The sequence below is a fragment of the Halichoerus grypus genome, chromosome 10 (assembly GCF_964656455.1).
Source record: "Halichoerus grypus chromosome 10, mHalGry1.hap1.1, whole genome shotgun sequence".
NCBI lineage: Eukaryota > Metazoa > Chordata > Mammalia > Carnivora > Phocidae > Halichoerus > Halichoerus grypus.
The window spans coordinates 66,152,110-66,178,525 of record NC_135721.1 but is presented as its reverse complement, the minus strand read 5'-3'; positions in this window follow the sequence as shown (position 1 = coordinate 66,178,525).

Genomic DNA, 26,416 nt, shown 5'->3' with positions numbered 1-26,416 from the left:
TAACTTTACTGTATGAAATATATTTATCTTTCACAAATTAATTTTATTTCTCAAATATGTATGTGATTCTGTTCCCTATTTTTTAAGTTTTAGTTCTTTACATATGTTTGGTTTCGGTTTTGATGTGATGTTAGTAATTGGAAGATTCTAAGTATAACCAGCAGCCAAAGAGTCATGACCTCAGTGAGAGTCTCTATAGTTAGAAATAAGAAGCTTCAATATTCTAAAGCATAACTGAGTAAGTTAGTAAAGTTCCTTTTCCTCGTCTTCTCTTTGAGCTTCCAGACATGTTTGTTCAATTTATATGTGGCCATTGTATTTTTTTAGAATTCTGTCTGGAGGAAAAGAGATGTTTTAGCTGACCTCTTGACATCTCATTCTGTGGAAAACATAAGGTTCTAAAGAGAAACTTGATAGTATTCTAAATACTAGCTTTAAATATTTCAGAATTTTCTCAAAAAAGTATTTTAATCTACACAAATTTGATTTCATTTTGTGATTTATGCTTGTCTTTGTAATTCAGCTGATATGGCATTAGTAGAATTTCATTATGCAATGAACAGTTATTTTGATAAAGAAAGTAATTAAATTTAATTTCAACCAAATATTAGATGGTATACTAGTATTTTCCCTGTTGTATGTTAATATAAACAAAATCTCTCCTAGTGTTGTGATCTGAAAAATACAGAATAAAAGCATAATAAAAAGAAAAAAAGGATAGAGGCGTGGGTGGCTCAGTCGGTTAAGCGAATAGCTCTTGATTTTGGCTAGGTCATGATCTCAGGGTCCTGAGATGGAGCCCCCCGTCGGGCTCCATGTTGGGTGTGGAACCAGCTTAAGATGGTCTCTCTCCATTTCCCTCTGCCCCTCCCACCTCTCATTCTCTCTTTCTCTAAAAAGAAAAAGGGGGAGGGGGTCTTGAATAGGGATAAGAAAAGGCATGTGACTTCCTTAGTTAATTGTTGATACCAGTTGAGAAAAATGTCTTCAGTTTCTAGGAAAAATATAGGATCAAGGCTGATTTTCCATTCAGATGATAAATGTTGATAACATGCATGACCTTCATAAATACATAGTATTAAATTACCAAAAGACTTATATTGACCAGATGTATGCTTCTCTCAGGAGAATTCTATGGGGGCATGTTTCCTTCAGTAATATGGTTGTAATAGTATTTTGGCCCAAGGATAAATACATGATGTCTCATTTCATCTCTAGTAAAATAAGGATGGTAGGCTAGTTCTCACAAGTGTTCTGTCTCTAGTATTCTACAGTACGCATAGCTCTCTGGCTGAGTGGATTTTAGCACTAAAAACATGGCAGAGTTTAGTGCAACTCCATTCAGCCACCAAATATTGGATCTGTACTTTGTGCAAAACTTTGTTCTAGGCACTAAAGATAACATGGTAAATAAAAGGATGAGATTCCTGGATCGTGAAGGTAACATTTTAGTGGGGAATAAAGATAATGAACATGTAAATACATAATAAGGAAATTAATTATTGATTGTGTTAAGTGCCATGAAGTGAACAGAGCAACAAGTAAAATAACTGGGGTAAATCACTTTAGATAAGGTCGGTGAGAATGCATCTCACAGGATGAGCCTTTTAATCCGGGATCTGAAGGATGTGAGTAAGATGAAGGAAGAAAATTCGAAGCAGAGGAAGTAAGTGCAGTGTCTCAAAGGCTTAAGTGTGCCCACATGTCTGAGAAACGGAAGGGGGCGGTGCCTCTCAGGTACAGTGAAGCAGGAAATGGACATGAAGAAGCAGGTAGAAGAAATATGGCCATGCATCTGGGCTGTGGCAAGGACTTAGGCTGTTCCCCTAAGAGAAGTGGGACGCAATGGGATGCCACGGATGGATTTTAAGCATGGCAGTAATGTGCTCAGTTTTAACTTTTTTTTAAAGATCATACTGGCTTTTCTGTAGAGACTGCCTTGCTCAGATTTTATGTTACACTGCTTTAAGCCCAATCACTTCCAGAGATTTTAGTAAAATAGCTCTTACGGTTATTACCTTAAACCTTTACTTTGCTTTAGATAAAGAAATAATTGAGTAAATTCCACAAAAACCTAATATAAGAAGAGTCAATAAAGCAAATTTGATGACATTTGGTGTCTCTGTGTATATTCAAGAAACTTTCTCTGCCACAGCCTCTCTTTTTTTCTAGAAGGAGAAAGGAGAGGGGCTCAGTAATTTTAGCAAGAGCAAGGAGCATCTTTAACTCAGTTTTGATTTCTGAATTGGGATGACAATGACTGTACTTCATTAATGTCTTTCAGTGCAACAGGTCAGCATTAGGCTTCCTCAACTTTACAAGCACTCTGTCTCATCACACCTTGAGCTTCAGTTTCACACGGGTGCTTCCTCAATGTTTGAGTTGTGAAGCTCTTCCAACCTCTTCTGAATTGGTAGTGACCCCCATGCAACTAGGGTCACCCAGCAGAGGAGAATGCTTTCTCTCTCTCTCTCTTTCTTTCTCTCTCTCAAACACACACACACACACATACACACACACCATCCCACACACACACATGAACACGCACTCATAACTACTCCTTATCCCCCAAATTTTAAAAGTCAAGCTAGGTTTTTAACCATCCCTGAAGGCTCACCACTCCCAGTTTCCTGCACTCCACCAATCCCTGCCTCTAACTGCTTCTGGGCACCCTGCAGAGATGGAGGTGTTTTGGGGGTTTTTTTGGTTTGTTTTTTGTTTTTCTTTTCCCTTTACTGCCCTCAAGAGAGATCTTTTCTACCACATTTCAGAGTAGTTTTACTGATCAATACTTGACAGATATTAAAACTCTTAGAAACAACTGTCCACTGAGTGCTTCTAAAATTATGTAATGAATCAACAGACATGAGATTTGATTAACAAAAGTTCTACTTAGGATTTTATTGCATCTGGCAATTGATGATAATTACTGTTCCTTTAATATTTAATCTCAGGCTTACAACATTTTATCAGAGGTGAATTGGTAAGGTTTCAAATCTTCACGTTTCACAGATTTTAGAACTGGAGGATTTAACTGAATTTTCCAAGGCCACAGAGAAGTGTTTTGGAGAGCCCAGGCCCCCTGCTGTTAGAACTGTGCTCTTGTGACCACATACCACAAAACGAAACTGCTTCAAAATTGGTTTTCTTCCTCATCTAGAGGTTCAGAGTGACTGGGACTTAGGAAATTATTATTTATCATACATTCTGACAGCATGTTGCTGCCATTCTTATGATTTACTATGGAAGGAGAAAACATTGCCAACCAAGCATGTCAAAGCCACATCTCATTATACATTCCATTTGCTCTTCAGAGCATGGCTCCTAGTGTATACGTACATGTGCAATTTCTATTGTAGCAATAAAATAAAATAAGCCAATTTGGCTCTTTTACCTATTGAAGGCCTTCAAATGTATGCGACCTCTGGGATACATCAAATGCTTCCCTGGACTTTTGGATTATAGCCATTCTTTGGATTACAGGATCCTCAGATATTGACGAGGAAATAAACACAAAATAAGGAATAGTTCCTTATTGGTGCTTTATTCTCGCTGTCTCTCTAGAGCCTTAGATTCATCTGCTGCCTGTCTTTAGAGTTGAATTATATCTCATTTTCTGGAGAGACTTTATCCACTGAAATGCTTAAAAGATTACCACTAGCAGTATTGTATCCACCCTATATGTTTTGCAAGCACAGTGCTAGGATAGGAGTTTTCCTTTATTATTTTTTAATTTTACCTTATCTGTTCTTGCTTGGCAAAGCAATGCTCTTGATACAGGAGACTATTTGGGAACAATATTCCATATTAGAGAACAATAAAAATTAAGTTTATCTCAACAAATACTCTGTTCTGGCCTTAGATGTCAGCTACTGTTTGTGAAAATAAAAGTATATTGATATATGTATAGGCCATTCTTCAGGGTATTTGGAGTGTTCAAAAGGCTTCTGTGCAGAGGGATAGAGAGCGAAGCTTGCAGTCACTGTGGCTTTATTTTATGCTCAGTACCCATGATTCAGCGTACAGTGTTGCTTCGCCTTTTACTGTTTTATTGCTATGCTACGGAGCATATTATGCATTAGCACTTCAGCAGGGAAATTTAAAGAGTGTTATTCTATTTATTTTAAGTGTCATATAATTATGAATTGATTTACTAGCCATTGTAATGCTACAAATGGTAATTAATTTATTTGCATAATATGTAGTTTCATAGAAGTTCAATTATAATAAAGCATTTGCTAAATGCACCATGAAAATAGTGTTTCCAGAGAGAGTGAGAGTCTGAGGCTGAAATCTCTTTAGTCAGTATGGGGTTGTCGACATGGGCAATCCCTTCATTTCAAGATGGAAGGAAGGTTTCCTTAGCCCCATGACTCACTTTCTATATTTTTTCCTTTTATAATATATGATATTCAAGATCTTTGAGATATGCTAACAAGTAATAGGAAGTAATAGGAAGTTCAGGATATTGATTCAGTTAATAGCCAAAATCCCTTCAGCCAAATGCAGTCCTGGACCTTGTACCCATGTCTCTTTCCCATGGCTTAATGGCTCCCTTCCTCGGATAAGACATGGGGGAATGGAAGGTGGGTGACTATAATCCCCACGGTCTGGACACATGGCACTAGCACTAGGAAAGGGTTCCAAATGCAAATTCCTGCTTCCCAGACAGTAACTAAACAGGTGGCGCAAAAAGCCAGACTGTCTTAGATCAAAGGGTTCTGAGTATTCTTCCACTAAAAACAATGCTTTTTCCACATTTACCATGAAAAGGAAGAATGCAAGGGGGAGGAATCCCTCTCTTGGCATATGGGTGTGTCTTGTATGTCAGGCTGACTACCTCAGCCCCAGCCTGCCTCTCTGGGAAGCAGGGAAGATGAAAGAAGAACCAGTGCTTTTCTTGTTTTACCAACAAAATCTTGTCAGTATTTCCTTTCCAAAAAAAGTCTTTTCCTCAAACATGTGACAGAGTAGAAAATGTCCCGAACTGTGGTGAAAGACATTGTGAGACAGATCATGGCCTCTAAGGAAACTACCTGATAAGTCAATTTTTTATTATATTTATTGTTTGTCTCCACCTACTGCCTTCAAAGCTCCATGTGGCAGTAATCATTTCACTGAATCTCGTAAGTGAGGTGTATTGCCTTTTTATTTTCATTCATCTCAAAATCTTTTCTAATTTTCCTAGTGATTCCCTCTTGATCCAATGGTTATTGAAGAGTGGACACAACCTAACTAAAATGGAGTTACTTGTGTCAGGAACAAAATAGAAATGGTCAAAGCAAGAACATAAAGGGAACAAATCTTTCCTTATGAGAATTTATAGCCCTTCTTAGAAATCAGCATAGGGTACTAGCCAGTCCCCACATGACAAGTCTATTCATGCCATATCTGGACTTCCCTGTTCCCCTGACTCAGTGACCCTGATCCAAGTGAGAAAGAAGAACCCTGGGCAACCAATCGGTTGAAAAGTGAAATAACTTCCATATTGATTCCATAAAAATCCTTTAGTCTGTGAGTAACTGGGAGTCCAATGTTCCCATAGCCTTGAGTTTCCCTGCTTGCAGGTCAAATGCCTTGCATTAAACTCATCTTTTTGCTTTGTTTTATTCAGTGTGCAGAGTTTGGTTTTTGTCAAGCGTATTATTTAATTCCCACATATTTGTGACTTGTCCAAATTTCCCTCTATTATTGATTTCTAATTTATTTATATTTTGGTCAGAGAACATACTTTGTATGATTTCAATTCTTTTAAACATATTAAGATTTGTTTCATGGGATAATATATGGTTTATTTTGGACCGCGTTTCATTGTGCACTTTAGAATATGTATATTGCTATTGTTAGGTGGAGTGTTGTGTAGATGTCTGCTAAGTCCAGCTGGTTTACAGTGTTCAGGTTGTTGACCCTCTGGCTCTTATTATAGCTAGACCCTCTATTATTGAAAATGAGATATTGACACTACAACTACTGAATCCTGTTTTCTCTACAATTCTGTCGGATATTGCCACATGTATTTTGCAACTGTGTTGTTAGTTTCATATATGCTTGTACTTGTTATGTCTTTTTGATGGATTGATCTTTAGTTATTAGGAAATGTTTTTTATCTCTGGTAGCATTTTTTTGTCTTAAACTTGATGTCTGGTATTAGCATAGTCATTCTAAATCTGTTTGTTTACTGTTTGGTAAATACGTTTCATTCTTTTACGGTTGTATTTTTTTAATCCATTCTTTTAATCTCTGCCTTTTGATTCCAGTGTTTAATCCATTTCCATTTAAAGGAATTATTGATAAGGCATAATTTACATCATCCATTTTGCTATTTGTTGTCTATATGTCTTATGGATTTTTGTTTCTGTATTCCTCTATTAATGCCTTTATTGATATTAAAGAGATGAATTTCATTGCATTATTTTAATTTTCTTGTTTTTCATTTGCTGTATTTTAAGAATTATTTTCTTTGTGAATGCCAGAGGATTGATTAATACCTAGCATATACCAATTTAGTTTAGAATTTAAAAAAAACCCAATATATATGTATTTTTTATAAACTTTTTTTCTTCTATATAATTTAAAGGACAACTATATAAGGCAATTATTATAAATCTCTGTAGATGGGCACACAATTTATATAGATAGAATTTGTGACAATAACAGCATAAAAGAAGGAGAGGTCAGAGCTATACAGGAACTAACTCTGTGCAATGGCTGGGGTATGCCTTCTACACTCTACCAGGCATTTGACAGTTCACCCTTAGGTTTCACTGCCTGCTCACACAGAGCCTCAACATTAGCCAGAGTTGAGAGTTTAGGGCCTTTTTAGGTGTTTCTAGGGCATACACTTAGCCCTGCCCATGTGCAAGGACTTCTAGATTCCCAACTATGTGCTAGAGCTTTTAAACCACCTTATGAACATCTTTATCTCCAGATAGTTATGACAATTTTTCTAGTGTTCTCATGACTTTACAGAGAGGTTTTCAGTCATCTTTACCCCACCATTCCTGTTGAAATTCTCTGACATTCAATATTTTAATGTATAACCAAATGATTATGTACCATGTAATTGCTTAGGTAAATAGCAAATTTCTCTCTCCTTCCCCCACTAAATGACAATGTAACTGGAATGACTATTTCTTACAGTTCAACTAAGATACATGCTAGATCTTGACATCTAAGCTCAAAGTAAATGATGGTTGAGTAAACACAGGCTTTTACAGAGACATTTCTGTAAATGGAATGTAGAACCTACATTCTGATTAGTCTTTAAGGTCCTTCATGTTCCTATTGATTGCAATGGACTTGCTTAATGCTCAGTCTTTAATTTGTGCACATGATGACCCTGCATTTGATTTATGGCTGCTTCACATGTTCTCTTTAAAGGAAATTTCCCATGTATGAGAAATGCTCTGAGTAGTTGAATTCTCCCATCATCATTTTAGGTTTAGTTATTCTCTGTAAATGAGATTTTTCGAGTTAAATCCTCGTTGTCCTCAGGATAGACTCCATCAGTCTCTTAACATGTAACTCTATTCAGTGAGTTAGAAATAAATTAATGCACTTTCATCAAAAGAAAGTATTGTATGGTTACCTTAATGATTACTTAGCCTGATCTGCATTCAGAAACAATGTTGTTACGGCAAAAGACTAACATAGCTCATACTGATTAATTTGTCGTGATTTGTCACCATTCACTTTATTTTGTGGTGGGAAACTGTGACAAAATTTATGAAGTTGGACTTCATTCCCACAGCAATAAATCTCTTTTAAGTAAGTGGGATGTAACTGATTTCCTCCAACAAGGAAGTTGGGGTACACCTGAAAATATGTGAAGTGGCACCCTTAATAGTAGCTCATATTCCACATGGTAGTGGCAACTGAGAAAGGGATTCATTACTGATTAAAGTATTTACTGGTTATCTATATATTGTCTCCATAAATGATAAAATGGCTATACTTGCTACAGGGCTACCATTAGCCCACATACAGGCTCCATCTGGCAACATAGTAAGTGTGATAATAAACTTGGGGCAGCACAGAATGGAGATTAAGAGTCGGGTAACCTTTATCCCAGTGTTCCTGAGATATTTCGATTTACACTTACTGTCCCAGTGTAATTACTACTAGGGCCCCCTTTAACTCTCAAAATTATCTGAATTTGGGTGACAAATTATGTATAGTCACCCTAATTAAAAAGCAGTCTTTGAAACTGGCCTTTGCGGATTCAAATTCATATTCCTTTATTGTCTGCATATGTGATAAACAGTTTACCTTTTCTATACCTCAGTTTCCTAATTCATAAAAAGGGGATGGCCATAGCATCTACCTAGTAGGGTTATGTTAATTAAATGTATGCAAAACTCTTGGAATAGTACCTGGCACTCAACAAATGCCATATATCTAATAAAGAATGTCCTATACCACATGCAACAGATATAATTTCTAGGCCACATTCATTAAAAAGGTTTCTATTGCCGCATGAAATTGATTTATTCCAAATTAATTTTTAAAGAGAGAATAAAGACCAAGTGTCCACTGACTGATGAATGGATAAGGAAGATGTGGTATATTACTCAGCCATAAAAAAAGAATGAAATCATGCCATTTGCAAAGACACCGATGGTGCTAGAGAGTATTATGCTAAGTGAAATAAGTCAGTCAGAGAAAGACAAATACCATATGATTTCACTCATATGAGGAATTTAAGAACCAAAACAAATGAGCAAAGAGAAAAGAGAGGGAGAGGCAAACCAAGGAAAAAGACTCTTAACTATAGAGAACAAACTGATGGTTACCAAAGGGGAGGTAGGTGGTAGGATGGGTTAAATAGGTGATGGGGATTAAGGAGTGCACATGTGATGAGCACCCGGTGATATATGGAAATGTTGAGTCCCTATATTGTACACCTGAAACTAATATTATACTTTATATTACCTAGATTTTAAATAAAAACTTTAAAAAAAATAGAGAATAAAGACAGAGAAGGAAACCGCACTAACAAAATACAATAAAATGTGAGTGAATTTACTAAAAAGAGTAAAATGTATTTTTGTGAACAGTGCTGAACTATACTTTCCCCTCCAGGATAGAAACACTTTTTATATTAAAAATCAAAGCAACATACCAATATTTTTGTTATTAATTCACAAGTTTACATCTATCTGGATCGGGTGCTATCACAGGCTCTCCCAAATTTGCCATAATATTATCTGAAAGCCTAGGAAATGAATAGGGCTATCCCTTTACTTGGAAACCTCTGAAGTTAGAATTGTACCTTCTGGTCCCTGGAGTACACAATTTGCATTCTACTGATTGTAGTAACACCATTGTACTTAAAGCCTTCCCCTTTGGGTGAATGTAAATCTCTGTCTATTTGATCCCTTGCACGGAGCTTTTCATTTCAATAGAAAATAAAAAAACAGTCTTTTACCTAAAACACACACATTTGGAATAAGTTAACACAGAACTTGGAGGAATGTAATAACAAGAGTCTTATTGCCTTGCCTGATCATAAGTAAAACAATACTAAATTGTATTTTTTATTAACTTGTATTGGAGAGATTTTTTTCTAATTCATATATTCATTTCACAGTCTAAGTATGCAGAAGTGCCTGCAACAAGGCTTGAGTAACTTCTCTAATACATCAACGCCAGTCAAGAATGTAGCAGCAGGCAACAGCAAAACTAACTCTGAATTGCAAATTGACAATATGATTTTGTCCTTTTAGAAGTAAAAAGAGAGCTCAGTCTTCTCATTAAAGACATAGCTGATATGTCCATTGAGTGAGAGGTGATTTTTAAGGTGAAGTGACAGATAGAGCTCTAATTCACTAATTTACCTTGGTTAAGAATTCATACATGACGTAGGCATTAGTGGTAGCTAAAGAGAAATGGAGGAGGTAAAATTAAAACAGCTATATAGGGGCTTGATTATTTCCTTGCCCAGTCTACTTAGCAATTCTTCAATTCCTTTTGTCAGTAAGACTTAAAATGCTGCAAAAAGCAGTTTATCTTTCTAATCTTGGTGAATGCAGAGTAAACTGGCTACCTAACAACAGTAAAGATAGCTACAACGGGGCCTCAGCAGAGTCGTGTACGGCAAAGGGGACACGAGGTGGTGATGGAGGTCCTCACTGACAAGGCCTTGCACTTTGGGTACATAGTGTCAGAGAAAGCTCGGGGGTTCTGTTGTTGCTTAGGCTGCATGGAGTCCTGTGCTCCACTCTGTACTCTGCAATGAGAGCAACAGTGACCGGTGCAGATGTGCCAAGGAATATGCATACTAAGGAGTCTTGTATAATAAAGGTGTCTAGCATACTGCTTCTTAAATTAACCGCTATTTGAAAAGAATTAAACTATTTAAAACAGAAACAATTATCGGGCGTGGTTTTGAGAGCTCCTATAGAAGACATTAAGACAGCAATTTATAAATTAAAGGTATCTGTTAGATGTCCTGGGACAGCAGTGGGCAGTGGGCTAAGAAGGGACTCTATAAATATGAGCAGCCCTATCTCCAATGAGATAATGATATAGGGACTTTCTCCATGAACTGGAGAACTGGTTGCCTAAGCCAGCTATATTGTGTGATGGTCTATGGTATTCACTGTACATTAAAGAAGCAGACAATAGTCAGGGGCAGTGAGGAAAAGATCTTAGGAAAAAATGACCACATATAGTTTGCTCTATACAACCTGCAGACACAAAAATGGTGGCCTTAGAGAAGTAATTCCCATTTCTTCTCTCAGTTGAAACAATAATCAATTGACTGTCAAAGCAGTATGGATTTATAAATAAAAGCTTGGATTTAGGCTGTCCTGATTTATGTTCCATCTCTACTCTTAGCACCTGTTTTTTTTATTAATTTTTTTTAAATTCCAGGTTAGTTAACATACAGTGTTATATTAGTTTCACGTGTACAAAACAGTGATTCAAAAATTCCATACATTGCTCAGTGCTCATCGTGATAGGTGTACTCTTAATCCCTTTCACCTTTTAACCCATCCCCCCCGCCAACCTCCCCTCTGATACGTTTTATTTTAAATAAGTACCCTCAGTTAAAGTTATTTTTTTCAACAAGAACATTTTTTACTTGAAGCACACTTCAGAATACATGATTCTAAAAGGCATATATAAAACATTCCATCCAAGAAAAAGAGAATACACATTTTCTTCAAGTACACAAAGAAGAATCCTCTGGTTAAATCACATAAAAGAGACATAACAAATATTACAAATTTAAGAAGACTGAAATCATACCAAGTATATTTTCCAACCACAGTGATACAAAACTAAAGATCAACAATAAAACAAAGCTGGAAAATCTAAAATGTAAATATTAAATATTTAACAATTTAATATTAAATATTACATAAAAATTAAACCACACACTACTTTGCAAGCAATGAGCCAAATAAGAAATCAAACAGCAGGTCTCCTTGTGGTATCATGTTTATTTGAACTTTTTTTCTTAATACAAGCATTTACAGCATAAATTTCACTCTAACATTGGCTTTTGCTGAATCCCATAGGTTTTGGAATATTGTGTTTTCTTTTTCTTTTGTTTTGAGACATATTTTGATTCACCCTTAGCAGCTGTTTGATCTTCAGCAAATTGCTTCAACTCACTGTACCTCAGGTTCCTTACCTGTAAAATGCAAATAACCTTAACTACAAAGAGGTGCAAACATTTAATCTTGAGTATTACATTAGATAATCCATGTAAAACACTTAGAAACATACAGGACATGTTATGAAATCTCCAAAAATTAACTTTTGATATTTTGATTAAGCTGGTTATAGACTAAGCATAACCAAAATACCAATATTGCTTGTTGGTATGTACAGATAAGTCACAGTGTCCCAGGGTCAATATTTCCAGTCCCCAACTCCTTATGATTCAGGCAGGCTAGGTCCAAGGACCTGGAGAGGGGTCCCACAGGATCAGCCAAGAGGGTCCTTGGCTTCACACAGAGTAGAAATCAAATGTGAGCCAGAGAAAGTGAAAGCAGAGTTTATTCAATAGTGTGAGTGACAGACAGGGAATAGCAGTTGGAGTGTGTGGGACACTCGGAAAGGAAAGGAGAATGAGTCTTGCTGTCATCGTTAGAGGTTAGGGGTCTCTGTTGGAAATGGGTCTAGGGTATGTGTTCCTTCAGGAATCCAGGGTAGGGTACAACTGAAAGTGAGTGTCAGGTGAACAGTAGGTGTCATTCCATCAATCACTGAACACACTAGTGAGTGCTGAAGCCAGCATCAGCCAAGGTTTGTTCAAAGCTAACATCCTGGAACATGTTTGGGATCTGGCTCTTCTTAGATGGTATCAGGTGTTTGGAACCTAGGACAAACTCAGAGAATGATTAACTTTTGTTTGCTTTTCCCTTGAAGTGGGAACATAGTTTATTTGTCCTATTCAGAGGCAAAATATAGAACATGAGTAAATGGCAGAAAACAGCAGAGATGGAGCCTTTCTAAAATGGAGTCCCTTTAGCTTTCCTACCTCACTTACATCAACAAGGTAATATTTTCCAGTGATTTCTGTTTGAGAGAATACTGAGAATCAGACATGTATAACTGTACAATTCTAACACTAAAGGTTTTTTCAAGGGTGTAGGATGTGTAGTCAGAGCTCTCTGTGGGGTTCTATTGCACTGAGCCCAAGCCTACTGCCTATGCCCATCCCTGCCTGTGTTTCCTTGATTCCTGAACACAGCATCTTTCCCTAGTTTCCCAGGAGTGAGCTTCTCTTCACCTGCTCTTTCTAAGAGTATTCTGCTAGCATAGCTGTTGAATCCTAGTGACACAGTTCTTTCCTTTATGGCAAAGGGTTTTTCCCCCAGAGACCCCATGCTGAGGGCAAGTTGAGTACAGCCCAACCTCATAATGTACTTGGAACTCTCCCTGCTCCCTCTGACCAGCTAGGCCCTAATAATCTGTCTGGCCCACTCTACAACATTATTTTTCTTCCTTCACTTTAGTCCAAGAAACTCTTGGGTATTTTCTTTCAGTCTAGTCTCCTTTGGGGGTCCTTCAGCTCATTAAACTAGTCTGTGCATCTCTGAAAAACATTTATGGACCAGTCTCAAAATCTTTCCAACTGATCTCCTAGGACCCCAGACATGTGTTTCAGTGTCCCTTACCATTTCATAATGCTAGCAAGTAACCTGGAGATTCTAGCAATTAGGGGGTTGGTCAACATAGAGGACACAGAATACTAAGTGCCTAATTCCACTTGTCTCAGATAGTCTAACCTTTGGCTCAACCTAAATATTTGGTATAAATGAAGTGTGTTCCCTGAGTTTTCATCAGTAGGTATAGCTGTATGTTTTCTGTGTTATCCAAAATGACTGAAGAGAACTGCCTGGGCCAGTGATCAGAAGGCCAAACACTCATAGTTGGATGTCTCCTGGTGCACACATGCAGCCTAAAGAGAGATGTAAGGAAGCTGGTGGTGATGCACCCTCTGGTAGATAGCAAGAATGGAATATAGGTGACTGTTGGAAAGGAAGACACTGGGGAGGACTAATGAGGAAGAAATGGTAAATCTGTGAGAACAAGCAACTAACTACCAGGAGCTGTGGAGTATCTATTTATATCTCTTTCCATCAGTAGAGACACCTTTGTGCATGGTCATGTAATAGTAACATTAAATGCAAGATATATGCATATTTATAAGTTATAATCTGCATGTTCTCATATATAGTTCCCTGAAATTAATGTGTTTAAGTGAGGATATCACGTTAATTAAATTTTTTCATCTTTGCCCTCTCAAAAATAGAATTTACTCATTTCAGTGGCTGTACCAAATGATTAACCAGATATCCTAAAGGGAAACTCTAATTTATATCTGGGGAATCCCTGAGGAAATTCAAGATTTGTTTGTGCTCATGAAATTTATATAATAGCAATTTTAAAAATAATTAAAAATGCTGCCTGTCACACTTTTAAAAAATGATGGTGATATTAATAATGATAATGATAATAACATCCTTTCTCTCTGCTTTTTTTAGGAATAGATAATAAACATTAGTTTATGAAAAGATAAGAATTGGATAATAGTTTTAATAGATGTTATTCTATTATTTTTTTCCTGGGCCTTTTATGAGCCTCTCACATTTATTTAATTCTAATATAAATAATACATTTGATAATTTAAGATTATCAATTATCCAGCTGACATCACAGAAATAAGTTAGAACCACAATAGATCTAGAGAGTATTTAGTCCAATTCCCCCACTTTCTAGATAAATAAGCTGAGGGAGATTAAGAGACTTGATTAGGGTAATCCAGTGAGACTGTTTGGACATTGCTCCCTCGTTTCAAAAAAGTAGTTCACTACTTTGGAGTTAAGAAGAGAGCCTGAATGTTCTGACTCATGGTTATGTACTATAAACTGATTTTTCTTTTTATCTTCATCGCTTCCAGATCGTGCCGTTTTAAAGATTAACATAACTGAAGACTGCCTCCAGAAAGAAAATAATTCTCCCAAAAAATCAGGCCAGGAATAATTTCCACTTGATACCAATACCTGAGTAGTCCTGCTTTTTTTGAGCTGTGCATCTAGGGAAATTAAATGTAATCAGTTTTTCCCTGATTATAGGTTTTTCTTTTTCTATGTAGTTGATTGCTAGTGATAATTAAATTACCACTTATCACAGGGGAGGTTGAGGGTTTGCTTTTCTGCTCTAGTTCTGCTTTTTCCCAATCTCACTATACATTTAGGGACTAATAGCTTGAGGTCCTTCAATTCTTCCTTCAGTTATTATACTGAAATCTAACTTTAAAATGTTAAGGTTAGAGGCACCTGGGTGGCTCAGTCGGTTGGGCGTCTGCCTTTGGCTCAGATCATGATCCCAGCGTCCTGGGATCAAGCCCCACATCAGGCTCCCTGCTCAGTGGAAAGCCTGTTTCTCGCGCTCTGCTGCTCCCCCTGCCTGTGTGCACTCTCTCTCTCTCTCTGTGTCAAATAAATAAAATCTTTAAAAAAATAAAAATAAAATAAAATGTTAAGGGTATTGATTCAGGCAATCAAGATTTGTTTTATACCTATTAGGTACTAGTTTCAGAATCATCTTTGATATAATATCTTTCTTTTGCTTTTCATGTCCATAATCCAAATACCACTAAGGCTCCTTTTAAGAAACACTTTGATAAATTTTGATAAATTTCCTGTCCATTTCTATTATCCTTACACTAAACTGGTATTTTTTAAATCACAACTAGTGATTTCCACACTTGTTTTCCTGATTCCCAGGGACTACACCAGACTTAGCAAATCTGAATATCCACAGGTTGAGCCTGGTCATCTCTTTCTCTGACATCTTTGTGCCATTTGACAGACTGTATTTAAGTAAAAGCATGTAATTATTAAAGTGTTCTCCAAATTGTTTTTTTCTTTTCCAAGATTTGCCCCAAATCAACTCATTCTTTACTTTCTATCAGAAATACTGGGAAAATCTCTGATGACCATAAACTCCTACTCACCATGCTTTTTCATGTCCAGAAATTTTAGAATGGCTCCATAGTAGATGATCAGTTATGAATTCCATAGCTGAAGCTCTTTGTTCCTTAGTAATGTCAGATCTTTTTCATCCAGACTTTTGTCCCACTATTCTCCAGCATACACTTTTAATATACTCATACTTACCTCATGTATTTACTCCATATGTTGTCCCTATCGGTGTTCCTTACCTCCTCTCACTGCTTCTCACTTCAGCTCTGTGTATATCTTCTTCTTCCAGCAAGATATGAATCATTTTTTATCCTTTGAAGATAGGAACCATATTGTATACCTTTCTTTATCCCCACCATTCTGAGAACAGTGTTATGGTCCAGTAAATCCTTGTTAAATGATAATAGGTATGCTCTCAGATTAAAAGTGTGGTCAGGTCAAAACATGTAGATTTGACTAATGAGTACTTTTATATTATTCTCAATTTCTCAAACACTGATTTAATTCTTCCTTTGTCTTGGTACTCATTAAATCTATACCCATCTGAGTACCCACCAAATTGTGGTTCATCAACAGACAATTGATGAAATCTGTGTTAATTATATAATGTGATATGCAATTTTCTATAAGTATGAACAGTTGCTAAATGAAATCTAAAAAGATATGTTATCATTCTAACAAGAGTGAGGGTAAAAATCCTATGTTTACTGCTTTTTTATTTTTTAATGAGGCAGTATACCTAGGAAAGCATTGATTAATCAGTAGTGGACAAAATAAAAAATGTTATTTTTAAAACTATGCCAACAGGAATTAAGTTCTTCAATATGAGATAAACCCTTGGTAAAATGGCTAAACTATTTGATGAAATAAGCAAGTGAAAATAATTCTTCTATTGTTCTTGTGTTCTGGGGTTTGGGGCAGAGCCAAAGCCTGAGTGTTTGCTACGATGATCATAAAAGAGACTCTTTGGTATCAGGATTTTCTCTGATTAATAGTAACTTTCCTTCACCTAAAGACATAAGGAGAAACATATTAGTGAGGAAAAAGGAAAATATCTAAAGAATGCAACTGAGTCAGAAACCAGATTGGCTTTAATCCAGTGCTAGTGCTCCTAGGAAACGGAATAGGCACACTCTTTGGGTACATGCTGTCACACTGATGACTTTTATCTGTTCCCCTGAAGTGTCAGTACTCACTCTAGGGATTTTAAAGAGCACATATCCTCTGGCCCCTTTCACCTTAAAGGCACTGTCTTAAATTCTCTAACTTGGGTTTATTGGAGTTTCCTGGGAGCTGTGCAGCTAGAAAAGGAAAAAGATGCTGAAATGTTGAACAGGTGTTTGCTACTTTGGAGTGCAAAGCCAAAAGCTAGATTTTAACCATGATGTCTAATAAGTTGTTGGGGCTGGGTATTAGCACCAGTAATAGACACTTTTTAAGGAATATCTGATATCAGTCTTAGGGGAAGACAACTTCGAATTTCAGGATAAAAATTAGTTTGTAGATACCAATTGTATGGAGCTGAAACTTCTGGTTATAGCAGAATAAAGAATTTGGAGCAATTATTCAAATTAGAACAAATTAAAACACCAGAGTCTTTTTTAAAAGCAAGGAATTGGGTGCCTGGGTGGCTCAGGCCATTACATGTCCAACTCTTTGATTTTAGCTCAGGTCATGATCTTGGGGTCATGAGATAGAGCACTGTGTCAGGTTTGGAGGGAGTCTGCTTGACTCCCTCTGCCCTTCCCTCTGCTTCTGTGTGTTCTCTCTCTCTCTCTCTCAAATAAATGAATAAATCTTAAAAAAAAAAAAAAAGCAAGGAATTAACAGGCTAAAATCCTGGAATAGATGAGAAACCAGAGAGCAAGGCCAAGTGACCTTTCCCCAAGGACATTTTTCCATTTGGGGGGGAAAAAAGGCTAAGAAATTGAACTTTTGTTTTGCTGGTCTAATCAGACTAAAAAGACATAACTTGAAACACAGGGTCTTCTTAGCTGGAGAGTCCATCATGATATATTAAGCTTCTGAATGGCTATTGAGAAACTTAAACTAGAAATAAACTTATATAAACTTGAAGCGTACATGCTCACACTCTGGATGAACTAGGAAATGTCCATACATTGGTAAGGAGCCCTGGGCAGATAACAGAAGTAAACAACAATCTTCTCAGTAACAATGGAGCTTTATTATAAGCCTCAGTGTATTCCTATGAATAATTTTTCAAATAAAAGGTTACTGAGCACCTGAGCACATACAGAAACAAAAAGCAAGAAAAGCAGCAGAAAAAAGAGAAACAGGTTAGAATGATTAGACAAACATTAAAAACAAATGATAATACTGTCTTTAAAGAAATCAAAGACACACTTCAAAATATTTGCAAAAAGTTACAAAAATTAAAATAGGTTTGAGAAATAATGAAATAGAAGTTCTGGAACTAAAAATCACAATAACCCAAATGAAGAACTTAATCGATGGATTTAGTTCCAAATTAAACACTGCTGAAAAAAGAATTCGTGTTTAGAAAGATAGGTCAGAAGACGTTATCTAGACCCTTGCTGCCCCAAGTATAGGTTAGATGCATTATTTAAGGTGACTATGGCTGAAATTTTACAAAAGAAATGAAAGACACCATTCCAAGGCTTCAAGAAATCCAAAGAATCCTAATCAGGATACGTTAACAAATTCATACCTAGGTATATCATAATACAGAACTGCAGAAAACCAAAGACAAAGAATAATATAATCTTAAACCAGAAAATCAAAGATAACAGAAATAAGAGGTAACAAGGAGTTGACTCAGGTACATAATTATCATTCTACTACACATGGTTTTGATCATTTATATGGTTTGTTTTAAAGACAACATATGGCCTCTGAAAAGTTGGCATATTAACACAAGAACTGGAGTCAGAGTGCCCAAGTTCAAAGCCTTGTTTACAACAAAATAACTGCATAACCTTGAGTCATTTACTTAGCCTTTAACTACTAACAGTACTTTCCTCAGAGGCTTGTGTAGTCATTTAGATGTGGCAATGCAAATAGAACACTTATCACAATGTCTGGCATACAGAGACTACTCAATAAATGTTAAGTATTACCATGAGTATTATTTTGTAATGTATTTTAAACAGTATTCATTCACATTTTATAGTGCATAGATTTTTATAGGTGGTTCTTTAAAAAGGGTGAGACATCTAAGTTATTTCCATTTGTGCATTAATGAAATATTCTATTTATGAGGAATATTAACATGTTAAATATATCCCTGGTGGACATGTGAAATGTGCTCTGAAAACCAAATCACATTGAAAATCCTAGTTGTAATTTAATTTATGCTACATAAAAATTGTGTGTGTGGTAAGAATTAATATGATCATTACACAGATAATCATAACAAATGCTTATAATATGCTCACCATGTGCCAAGTTCTGTTCTAAGCACTATATATGTATTATTTCACAACAAACTTATGATGTAGGTACAGTTATCATCTCCATCTTACAGAGCATGAAACTGAAGCACAGAAAGGAGTTCATCCACATTAGAACTGGGAGTTAATCCTTGACTGCCTGCCTTGAAAGGTTTTGCACCTTACCTTGAATGAATAAACTAAGCTCTGGAAAGTCTTCCTAGGATGTAGCAAATTAGGATTTGATTTCTGTGCTTTCAATTTTCCAGGAGTACTCCATTACATTGCTCATCTAAGGGTTTATAAGGGGTCACAGTGAGCCTATTTGGTTTATGCAAAAAAATTACTACATAAAATAATACTAAATTAGCCATTCAAAACACTTAAGTTGTTTTATACCTACTTCTTCCCCTTTTTTGTCTCCCAAATTATGCTTTATTTCAGAACTTGAATAGGCCCTGGTAAAATGTGTCTGCAAATAGTTATGAGATAGGGTAGTATTTCACAGTGATATCTGAACAATATTGTTTTTTTAAGTTTGATGGAATTTCTGTGTAAAACAGTTTTAAAATACTATTTTCAAAGTCATTTTAGATCATTGGATACACAACTTAAGGCAGCTCAAAATGTTCCTTAGTCCCTTGTTTAGAACACTACTATGCATATGTATGTAATTATGAATTATATGGATTGGGAAAGTTGGATTTAAAAGAATTAGAATGGGTGAGAACATGATGGAAGTGGTCAAAAGAAGAAACTTAATGAAATAAGAGGCATCAGGAAGGAGCCCCAGAAAAATAGCAATATAACAAAACAACAAAAAAAATCAAGTTAGATATATTTTAATGGTGTGAAATGCTACCGAAGCACTTTTCTTATGATTGCTAGCTTTACTATTCATTAAGTTAGTTCTTATTTCTGACAAAGTATGACGATTCACTATCTTCAAGTGGCAGGGATGGCATCAAGCCTAACATGTCCTGGGCAATGAGAAAGCTGTCGTTTCTAAAAAGCTAGTTAGTCCCTCCCAGGCAGTCACCAGGCCATTAGACAACAGGAAAAGCAATACTTTCTGCTCTACTTGGCAACTATTTTACTTATTCTGAAAGGAAAAATGTTAGCTAAATTATAATCTGACTTGGTCTTTATTTCACATTGGGGGGTGACAATAGCTTCAGTGGTAAGCACGACTGATAGATCTGTTAACTGTTTTTGCGGTTTTGTTTTTTTTTTTTTCTAAGTCATTAGTGAGTGAGAACCCTTAGGAGAAAATACTAGGGTATAAATTTAAAATGGCAATGATTTGTAAAATTTCTTTCTCATAAAAAGGCCATGGTTTTGTGGAGTTCTCATTTTGCTTTCATTTATGCCTAGTTAGCAAATTATTATTGAAACATTCTTTTGAAGGCAAAGACTCATAATATCAAAACCCTTAAGTATGGCAAAAAGAGGAGAGTGACACCTTGTCCTTCTTGTCATGGGGTCTAAATTCTTAAGAAGGAAAGAGATGATTAACAGATACTCCAGAGATTTACTTATTCATCTAACTTCTTCAATTGTGTATATTTACCTCAGCGTGTGTTATATTCTATGTACTTTGTTATATACTGAGGTGACAATGACAAATGAGATATGTGACACCTAATATAAGAGAACTCACAGATGAATAGTGAAGCTGCTGTGTAAGCAAGCAACTGGGATATAGCATGATCTAGTATGTGGTATGTGCACCAGCAGTGATGGCCAAAGGAAGAAGTAATCTACTTTCCAAGGCATGAGGAATCGGGAGGGTAGGGATGACTTGATAGAGAAGGAGGTGTCGTCCTCTGCTGGTCCCTGAAAGATGATTTGGAAGGTGTTTCCCAGACAGACAAGGTGAAGCGGGGAAACATTTGAAGTACAAAGAAAAAGCTAGTCGAGACAAGAGAGAACATCTGGAGTTCAAGGCAGAATGAGCAGTGCAGTATGGCAGGAGCAGAGGAAGTCAGGGAAAATAGTAGACAGGCTGTTGGAGAAATCACAGAGGGTGACCTTAAAAGCTTGTCTGGTTTTGAAAAATAGGTGGCAGACATGTGTTTATTTTTAAAAAGTGTATTCAAGAGAAAACTTGAATCAAGGTAGATACAGGATGTTTGAAAAAAGTGTTGAATTTTTCCTTTTAGAAAAGAAAAGCTTATTTTCATACATTCTCTTGAACACTCTTCTGTCCTGATATTCCCCAATCCCAGTCTACCTATTAAGGACTCAGACTCCTAAAGTGTTCTAACTATCCCAGCCCACACTTTGCTCTCTTCTCTGAACCATTAATTGTCTGAGACAGTCCTTTGATACTTCAGCATCCTGGTACTTTTAAACAAGCTTCTAAACTTACAGATCAAGAAAATAAAGCCTAGACAGATGAAATCACTTGCTGAGAGTTTTTGATATTCTGCTTTACATTTCAAGTTAACATTTTACATGTGTAAATCTTGTCTCTCCAACCAAATTATAAATAGTAAAGGGCTGACTTCCATTCTATTAATTTCTACTGTCCCTTCTACAATCTTGACTAATTACCCAGATGATAGGTTGTCAATATGAGTTTGAAGATTGATGGGCAGGGGCACTTGCTTTCTGGATACATTTCTCTTAAAAGTGAGGAAGGGGGGCTTTAGGCACTCAGAAAAAATAAACTAATACTTACTATTAAAAAAGTGAAACTCAGGACACCTGGGTGGCTCAGTCGTTAAGCATCTGCCTTCGGCTCAGGTCATGATCCCAGCGTCCTGGGATCGAGTCCCGCATCGGGTTCCCTGCTCAGTGGGGAGCCTGCTTCTCCCTCTCCCTCTGCCTGCTGCTCTCCCTACTTGGCCTTTCCCTCTCTCTCTCTCTCTCTGACAAATAAATAAATAAAATCTTTAAAAAAAAATAAACTCACCAAACTTTAGTCTTGCCTCTCTGCCTTTAGAACCTCCTTGTCTTTGTTCCTACACTAAGCAGAAACCATTGTCTTTTGGAGGGAAAAGACAGGGGACTTATGCAAGAATCCATTCACCAGAAAACTATTGTTGCCCCTCCCCAACTTACTTCTGCCGTGAGACATCAAGAACACAAACATGGTTTTAACTATTCATTACCCATTTGTAAGGTGTCAGGTTTGCGGTCTCTTACTTTCACACATATTGACTTTCATCTAATTATTTTTACACCTCACCGTTTCTGAACTGCCCAGAGCATCTTCTGAGTTTCCCATATCACTCTTCTTGACTGAAAATCTCCTCTAAAAACTTTGACTCACCTTTATATCTATGTTCTTTTCAAAAGTATCTTTTACATAAAACTAGCTCCCCCGGTCTATATTTCATCATAGATATTAAAGCATCTCTGCCTAACGAGTTTTGCATATGTAGTTGTCTTGTTCATTAGATTTTGAACCCCTTGGAACAAGAAATTATTAAGTCCACTAAAACTATTATATACTGGTATTCAGGGAATGATTTTCTTTGAGTTTTAACTTCAATCATTATGTTGTTTATTTCTATTTTCATAATTCAGCTTGCTACTGAGAGGTTAGTTAACACTTCTTCCATCCCTGCAGGTATAGACTTAGAATCCAAATCATTTTGTCTTGCTGGGCATTAACATTTCTTCTATTTCCTTGAGCATGAACATATGATGCTTTCTTGATAATGAGCTTTTATTTTGAAGAGTTAATCCTCAAATATGGATGGATATTTAAAAAAACAGAAATTTAATTAAAAGTTGTCTCTAGGAGGAACTAACTAGATGAAACTTCTAAAAAGGTCTCCCTTTGATACATTGACCTGACTCTGGATTTTACATTGACAGACCTAGAGACATGATAATGTCATTCACTAAGAGTACTTCATATCTCAGGGGCAGACTTAAATTAAACAAGTTCACAGACCAATGCATAAAACCAGAATGCCTATTTATTGATTTACAATGAGAAAAATAGCTGTTACATGGGCTAGAATACTAATGTCAACATTCTATTCCAGAAAACCATAAAACAACTCCTACTTGGGAAGCTAAATTATAACATGAAGATTATTTGGTGAGTATGAGATCAGAACAGGGCAAGACTAAGACCTTTTGAGGCCATAAGCATTTTAGCATGTCTCCCCACTTCCCTTATGTTATTCAAAATATAAACAACACAAAACTACAAAAATGTGAAATCTCCAACGAAGTTTTGATTTATCCCATGATAAATACTTTCATATTCTCATTGAAACATCAAATATATTTTACCAAAACTAATTTTTTTGTGATCTTGGTTTGTTGGTGTCCTCAAATACACAATTGGTCTGCTGGGCTCAAAACAAGAAGAGCTAATTCTAGTACTTGGAGTTTTGATTGCAACAAGCATGGATGCAACAGACCAAAACTCTCTGCTCTGGACACTGCTTAGGTAGATGCTGCTAATGTTTGCAAAGTGACTCTTCTCTATGCTTCCATAGCCTGATTCATCTTTTTCTGATTGACACATTCTTTCTTTAAGTATGTTAATGTATTCAATCAATTTAGAGCCAAGGAAGGCTGATCTGAGAATATTCCGTCTAAGAAGAGTTTGCATATCTCTGATCTGCTCTATTGTGCATGCATTTCATAATGTAGAGCTCATTCAAAGGGCAGTGAATTCCCCCTACCCCATAACAATCACTACTAAAAAGGGAGAAAATAAACTATATCCCCATAGCACAGCCAAGGCCAAAAGACCTGTTTAGGGTAACTATTCCTTTATACAGATATTATGCAGGGTAGGATCAAATTTATATTAGCCTATGCAAGAACATAGTCAACATCACAAATGACCACCATCCTGAAGGCAGGATTTTATGAAGTGTCCTAAATAATTAAAAACACACTCATTGAATGAAAAATAAATGAATGTTAAGAAAAAAATTTTTAAAGTCTTCGAATAATAAGAACAGTTAAATAACTAGCATTTTTTATGCTTTGCATATTTAACAATTTAGATAAAATGTTAGATTTAAGAAAGGCTGAGGACCTGTCTCCATAAGATATTAATTACACAGGGAATAATCATAACTTTAGTGTGGGAAAATCTAGCAGACACCACTCTAACCAAGTAAAGTCACCTGTAAAGAGACACATGGGATGCCTGGGTTGCTCAGCCCTTAAGCATCTCCCTTCAGCTCTGGTCATGATCCCTGGGTCCTGGGATCAAGGCCCGCATCAAGCTCCCTGCTCCGCAGGAAGCCTGCTTCTCCCTCTCCCACTCTCCCTGCTTATGTTCCCTCTCTCGCTGTGTCTCTCTCTGTCAAATAAATAAAATCTTAAAAGAAAAAAAAGAGACACATAGATATCATATGTGATATGATACAATGAGAAGGGCACAATATAACTTTTGTGGTACTCTTGCCAAAAATGCATAATCTTATTTTTAAAGATTTTATTTATTTATTTGATTATATTTATTTATTTGAGATAGAGAGACAAAGATAGAAAGAGCACAAGTGGCGAGGAGAGGGAGAAGCAGGCTCCCTGCTGAGCAGAGAGCCCAACTCGGGGCTTGATCCCAGGACCCTGGGATCATGACCTGAGCCAAAGGCAGCCACTTAACTGACTGAGCCACCCAAGTGCCCCCCAAAATGTATAATCTTAATCTAGTCATGAGAATACATCAGACACACCCAGTGTAAGAGACATTCTATAGAGTAGCTGGCTCTTCAAAAGCATCAAGTTCGTGAAATACAAAAGAAAACTGAGGAACTGACAGAAAATAAAACAAGAAAAGACCAAGGAGCCATGACAACTAAATGTAATATGGGAACCTGGGTGAATCCTGAGCTAGAAAGAGAGGTACTAGTGGGAGACTTGGTGATAGTCAAATAAGATTTGTAGATTAGATTTAGTGAATCAGTGTTAATGTCCTGGTTTTGATGATTGTACTATGGTTATATGATATATTAACATTTAGGGAAGCTGGGTGATATGTGGAAACTCAGTGTTATTTCTGTAACTTCTCTGTAAATATAAAATTATTTTAAAATAATAAGTTAAAAGAGAATAAGACAAATTTCATAGATAAACAAATTTATGTATCGTATACATGAAGTAAATGTATCTAAAAACTTCTTTTGGAAATAATATCTAGATGATATTTAAAATCCATCATGCACTAATGACAAAGAGTTTATTTTCTACCCAACACAAGCAGTAGCTTCTGAAAGCTTTCTCCACCTCCATTCTTTCAGATTTGTCATATATACTTTATTTTTTCAAAATGTACTTTTCTAATTGTGATTAAAATGCACATTATTAAATCAAACTACTAAGGGGTTTTTTTTGGAAATAGTGTCTTTTCTTATTATTTCAAGTTTTTATTTAAATTCTAATTAGTCAACATGTAGTGTAATACTGGTTTCAAGAGTAGAACTTAGTGATTCATCAGTTACATATAACACCCAGTGCTCAACATAACAAGTGCTCTCCGTAATACCCATCATCCATCTAGCCCATCCCCTGCACACCTCCCCTCCATCAACCCTCAGTTCTCCAGAGTTAAGAGTCTCTTATGGTTTGCCTCCCCCTCTTTTTTTCCCCTTCCTGTATGTTCATCTGTTTTGTTTCTTAAATTCCACATATGAGTGAAATCATATGGTATTTGTCTTTCTCTGGCTGACCTGTTTCACTTAGCACAATACACTCTAGCTCCATCCAAGTCATTGAAAATGGCAAGATTTTATTCTTTTTGATGGCTGAGTAATATTCCACTATAGTTATATGGGTAAAGAAGACCCATTCATCAATTCATGGACATTTGGGCTCGTTCCATAATTTGGCTATTGTTGATAATGCTCCTGTAAACATCAGGGTGTGTGTATCCCTTCAAATCAATATTTTTTATCTTTTGGGTAAATACCTAGGAGTACAATTGCTGGGTCATAGGTAGCTCTATTTTTAACTTTTTGAGGAACCTCCATACTATTTTCCGGAATGGCTGCAGCAGTTTGCATCCCCACCAATAGTGCAAGAAGGTTCCCCCTTCTCTACATCCTCGCCAATATGGATTGTTTCCTGTGTTATTAATTTTAGCCATTCTGACAGGTGTGGGATAGTATCTCATCATGGTTTTGATTTGTATTTCCCTGTTGATTAGTGATGTTGAGCATATTTTCATGTGTTTGTAGGCCATCTGGATGTCTTCTTTGGAAAAATGTCTTTCCATGTCTTCTGCCCATTTCTTAACTGGATTATTTGCTTTTTGGGTGTTGAGTTTGATAAGTCCTTTATAGATTTTGGATACTAACCCTTTACCAGGTATCTCTTTTGCAAATATCTTCTCCCATTCCATAGGTTGCCTTTTAGTTTTGTTGATTGTTTCTTTCACTGTGCAGAAGCTTTTTATCTTGATAGAGTCCCAAAAGTTCATTTTTGCTTCTGTTTCCCTTGCCTTTGAAGATGTGTTTAGCAAGAAGTTGCTGCAGCCGTCAAAGAGGTTGCTGCCTGCATTCTCTTCTAGGATTTTGATGGTTTCCTGTCTCACATTTAGGTCTTTCATCCATTTGGAATTTATTTTTGTGTATGGTG